The sequence below is a fragment of the Scophthalmus maximus genome, chromosome 21, assembly GCF_022379125.1.
Source record: "Scophthalmus maximus strain ysfricsl-2021 chromosome 21, ASM2237912v1, whole genome shotgun sequence".
Taxonomy (NCBI): domain Eukaryota; kingdom Metazoa; phylum Chordata; class Actinopteri; order Pleuronectiformes; family Scophthalmidae; genus Scophthalmus; species Scophthalmus maximus.
In genome coordinates this window covers 13,789,122-13,795,121 of record NC_061535.1, presented here as the reverse complement: position 1 = coordinate 13,795,121, position 6,000 = coordinate 13,789,122, and positions in this window count along the sequence as shown.

Below are 6,000 nucleotides of genomic sequence, written 5' to 3'. Positions count from 1 at the left end.
ATAACACTTCCTTTGGCATCTACGTCTCTCTACATCCATATTTCTACATCTCTATATCTTGAGACTTGGAGTTTGGAGCCTAAATTACAAAATGGAGACTTGGGGGTTCGGAAGAAGTGGACTTTTGAGCAGACAGAGGGGGGTCTGACGGAAAACATCGGCAAGTTGCATCATGGAATACGAAGGATTTTTAGTGATTTAAACACGCGCGCGCACCCCGCCGAGTTCACCCCGCTTTTGTTCAGTTTTAGAACAAACTGCACAAATAGAAAAAATGTTTGCATGCAAGGAGAAGTTAAAGAAAGACAGAGAGAGAGAGAGAGAGAGAGCGAGAGAGAGAGAGATGCTTTAAGAAGAATAAACCCCAAGTAGACACAAACATATCGTCGAACAAACACAGAGCTTCAATCTCCACTCGTCTCAGTGTGTTTCTTTTTGGCTGCGGCGTGTTGGCAGAGTCTTCAGATGTCGACTTTAAAGTTTGACCTCGCATGTTGTTAAAAGTGACGATGAGAAGTGTCAGATGTGTGTATTTTGACGGAGAGACATTTTCTCTCTTCACGAGAGGGAAGTTTAAAAAGGCGTGTGATTTGTTAACTGTCACAGTTTCTCTGACACTGTACAGAACATATTTGCGGTGACGGTGACTGTATATAGTCATATTTTTATTGAATCTGTTCCTCTTGCGCTTCATGTGGGCATAAAATATTGCACATGCAAAGTGATGAAAGATAATGTTGACTTTCTACCCATGAAAGCTGAAATTTTATAGTTCCGACATATTATTATTTTTTCTTTAAGCACTTTTTTTTTTTTTTTTTAATACACGTGCAGCGCATTAAAACAAAGATTTACTACTCCGACAGAGACTCGGCATAATTATTTCTGTAGTAATAAATGAGTTATTTCCCCAGCTGAGTGCTGTGCTACAAAGTCTGGTAAAGGCGTACAAGTGGGGAGTGTGGACCGGGAAATTTTTACGACCGTGGCAATTTAGTCAATAAAAGCAGATATATCGCCTCCATGAGTACGAGTTCACACACTGAGTGAGGCGTCATCATTTCGGTCGGGACAGCAGCGTCCTCGGGGCCTTTTCTTGTAAACCACCGTCCAGCACTTCTCTTTTCTTACTCCTCGCAAATGTCACTGTACATTAGTGGGGATCTCTCTGCCCACCGGTGATGGAAGTCTCATCCAAGAGTGGACCGATTTTTTTGTGCACGCAGTATTTGTGACTACGGACACAAAAGCACTGAATTTAGTGAACCACACATTTGAACATGAGACAAATAATAATAAACAGTAATTTTGGTTTGTCAACTACCTTTTTCAAGCTTCGAGTTTGGCATTTTAGCGCCACCTTGTTTTGTGATTTAACCAGAAGTAGCCATATTTGGAGAAGCAGAGGGTTGGGCCTAACAGAGCTTATCGCCAACACCTGCGGGCTGCACCCATTGGACAATACTAGCTGTCAATCACATGGTATCCGTGCCCCAATACATTATACCAATACGTCTATTTGACTCTAAATGGACCACTATTTACAAAATAGACATCATACTGTATCGTGAAGAAGATGTTTACTGACGTAACAAATCAATTGATGAGTAGTGGGATTTTGACTTCTATAGAAAGAAAAAACCTGTGGAGTCGCCCTCTGCTGGCGATGAGAGAGAATGCAGGTTTCAGGCATTTGGAGTTTTGTATGAATTGCAACGTTTAACAGTGCTGGGGGATTTCTGGGCTTGATTAGAATGAGCAGCAATATTACAAATATATACGTGAATCCATCAGACTTTATCTAGGTAACCTATGCCTCACCATTCATCTAAGTTTTGATATTTTTTTCTCTCTACCATTTAGATTTCAAATATCTGGTCTATCCGAATAATGGCCATTAGGAAACTCTCCTGCCTCTCCCGGAGAACACCAGCGGACATCTGAGCAGCTCGCCGGCCGGATCCTGAGACGACCTGCCTGTCAGTGTTGCGCCGTCGTCCAGCCAGAGAACAGTCTGATCTCAGCAAGCCCTCTGCCAATTCACCTCTGGCTGTGTTGCCTGAAGCACTTTGAAATATATTTCCTTTTGAAAGATTGAAATTGGCCTCAGAGTTAATATATATATATATATATATATATATATATGTGTGTGTGTGTGTGTATTGCATCCAGGATCACAGGTTTATCTTTTACTACACTCCTTGTTGATTAGATCTTTTTCTGTTCTCCCCCTGAAAAAGTCTTTTGAAATGTGTCTGTAACGTTGCTGCTGGAGCAATATTCTGGTGTTTTTGTGTGTTTGTTGTATGTGTCATTCTTTTCTCTCTTGTCTGTACTTTGGGCCACCGTACCGTGCCAATGCTGACTGCTCATTATCACTATTGAACACGCTCCGAGAGAATATGCTTTGGCTCAAAAAGCCTGAGTAATGCTGCGGTGTCTGCGAACACTAATGCTCTAAGAGCAAATTGCAGTTGATTGAATTTGGCTGAAAATTGAACTTGAAATTTTTTTTCTTCTCCCCTTTTTGTAAAATCAACTTACCTTTGTACTTAGTAACAAGAAAAAAAAACACACAAGGCGCCCACCCTGAGCGAAAAGATTACTTCTGAATAACCCTTGACTAAAAATAAATATGAAAAAAATAATAAGAAACCATTTCTGAAGCACGAGGCTGGGAAGGTGGTCGTCGGAGAGCGAGATGGTTACAGGTTCACTCTCTGTTAGAGCGGACGTGTCCATTAACAGCCATGTAAACTGTCGCAGAGTCCTTGAGCGAGGACCTGAACTTCTAGTGTCGCCTGTCTCTGTGACAGAGTCGGCTGCAGCGGATGTGTGAAATGTATGTAAATGAAGCTCAGTCATCACGGGTCAGACTCTGTCATCCAATTCTGCCAACCCTGCGAGCGTAATTATGGAATAATTTTGGCAAAATCTCATAAAAGGAGACGAGTGCGGGTTCAGGCCAGTGACTCTGTTCCTTTGGAGTTGACACTGACACGTTGAATGGCCACTTAAAATTCCAGCTCCGGATAAGAAATGCCTGATTTCTCGAGTCTTAATATGACGTATGGACGAAATGGTCGTGTCGGGTTATTGTGTTTACATGTTCCACCGTTTGTAATCTGCTATATAATAAACCAGCACCGTTCTATCAAACAGTAGTTTTTTACTCCTGCAGTCAACAAGGATCAGAATCGTCTCGAAGAAGCTAAACCACCTGTGTGTGTGTGTGTGATATTGTTTTTCAACGACAGATTCAGTCGATTTATTTAGTTTAATTCATAATCGCCGGGGCTGACTTTTTTTTTGTAAAAAGCCATATTTGCATACAGCAGTCAAAAATGTTTTAAAAAACAAAGTGAAAACAGTTGGTTTAATTTGGACAAACTGTCCCGTGAATTTATGCAAGAATAACTTCAACCCTCTTTTGTCTATTTAAAAAGATTATTTGGTGAACAAACACGCTCACAAAATACATTTTTAACAGATGCAAAAATTGAAAGGACCTGAAGTGAAAACATTTTGACAACAGATCATGACTCAACGCTATTAAACTGCTTTTTTAACGATAGATTGTTAATTTCTACTTTGGAAGTCTGTGGGAATACGTAACAAACTAAAACAAAACCAATTAATACTGAAAAAGAGAGCTACATGAATAGGAGAGTAAAACAATAAAATACTAGATAGAGGGGAAAATTATTCAGCAGCTATTTTATTAATCGGTCGGTATCTCAGAGTTCTTCAGATATGAGGATTTGCTGCTCATATTGGTTTTAATATGATCAAAAATGAAATATCTCTAGTTCTGGGCTGTTGGTCAGAAAAATTAGACGTTGACTTGGATTCTGGACAAAAGTGGAACGGTTGTCCATACTTTTGACTTTTCACTGACTAAATAATTAATCTAAACCATTATCTGCACATTGATGAACAGAAAATTGCTGAAAATTACTTTTGAGCACAGTCAATGAAATTAAAAGGGCAAGTCAAATTCAGACATATGTAGTTTTTTTAAAGAACAGCATGATATCCTTTCCCAAGCTGAAATACACCAAAGGTATAGGACCCGGACGTCCCTCCCACGATGTTAGCGGGAATCGGTGTTGAGAGGATGGCGGCGGCCGAAAGCAGCAGCAGGAGGCTGGACGGGAGTTTTGTCAGCGCTCGGCTAATGCGGCCTCGTCACTGCCGTACCGGGGAGGTGTATCAATGACCTATCAGCAGCTGCAGTTGTTATGGTAGCGCGGCAAACAGTGGGTAGACATCCGCCGCGCTCCTCCGGGAAGGCGAGGGGGAAATCAGAGAACTAATCAGCGGCAGGCAGGACGGCGGAGGAGAGGAACACAAGTGCAACGAGCGAGTGATGCTGACGGGAGCTGACGCGCCGAATTGGGAGAGGATCAAGAGACACCCTTTATTTAAGGAAGCTCTTCCCCTGGGCCTGGGGAACTTTGATTTAATGTAACGGACTCCTCATCCGGAGGGAGAGGGAAACATTTGGAAAATTGTTGTGAAGGCCTGTGAAATTAAGATGAGAAGATTTGGTGGGGTGGTTTTTTTGTGTGTGTGTTTGTGTCTATAGGGTAACTTTGGAAACATGTTTCTATATTTCCTGAAACAGTTGGGTACAACGCGTGCGCTTGTTCTCTGATGTTTGCACAGACTTGTTTGGGCTGCGTAACAACAGCGTAATTAACGTCCCAGGGGTGTAAATAGCAAGTAAATTAAGACTAATTCTATGCAGAGATGTACAAAATAGCCTCCTTTTCTTGGTGGGGTTTTTTTTGTCAGCGGCTTGTTAGCGAGGAACATCGCACACGCACACACACACACACACACACACACACACACACCCATCCCGTTCACACATGGGAATAAGCAAACATGACACAACACATGAACAAACACAGACGCGCACCTACTTCTTAGCATCCGAGCGAGGGGGTGACTCAGGAAGTGCGAGGGGCCAATGCGCTCGCTTGTTGTTCGGATGTTAATTAGTTTGGCCTGTTTGCAATTTTTTTTTTATTTATCTGGTGCAAAGACTTTGGGGCTGATTAATCTATTCACGCTGATATCGGGAGATAAAACTTGAGACTCAAATGAGGTTGGCCAGTGAAACCGCTGCTTTTGCTTCAATTATTCATCAACGCCGCCCCCTCCGAGCGGCGTCCCTTGCATTTCAAAGTCACTCCGCTCAGGGAACGTGTTAGGGACAAATATCGGCACCTGGTGACGTCTCGCCTCCTCGCCATCAAACGCCTCTGTGACATACCATCGCCCGCTCCCTTTTTCTCTCTCTGTCAGCCGAATTAAAATGGTACATCGGCCTCGGTGGCACAAAGTGTACGCGGACGTACTGATATGCGTCCGACATGAAACGTGTAATGAGAAGAGATGACAGAGGGGCCTGGACCGCATGTGCACCTGTCACACGCTGCCAGCCAAGTCAGAGAGATGAAGAGGAACAGAGCGAGGAGCACGCACACGCGCACACACACACACACACACACACACACACACACACACAGACACACACACACACACACACACACACACACACACACACACACACACTCTCGCTGCGTGGCTGATTTACAAGTTATGGCCTTTTTCTCCTTCATTCCTCTGTCATTGAAAGGAGATTAGATGGGGCCGATTGCTTCAGACATCAGACGTCAAACGGCCGATCCGTCAGAGCAGTCGCTTTGCTGCACGAGCCTCTCATGTAGGGAGCTTTCTGGATGCATTCACAACAAGAGGAAAAAGAAGGAGGAGGACAAAAAAAAAAGAGAGAAAAGAAAAGAAAATGAAAACACGTCGTCCACGCTCCCTCCTCCAGCCCAGTCTCTCCATCCCACAGTCAACTGATGCTCACTGGGATGTAAGGGCACTATTTCCCTCACTTAGCACCACCAATGCCCCCAGCCCCTCAGCCCCCCACCAACCGCCTCCTCCACCCTCCCCTCTGCTTTTCTTCTTCTCCCCCCCCCT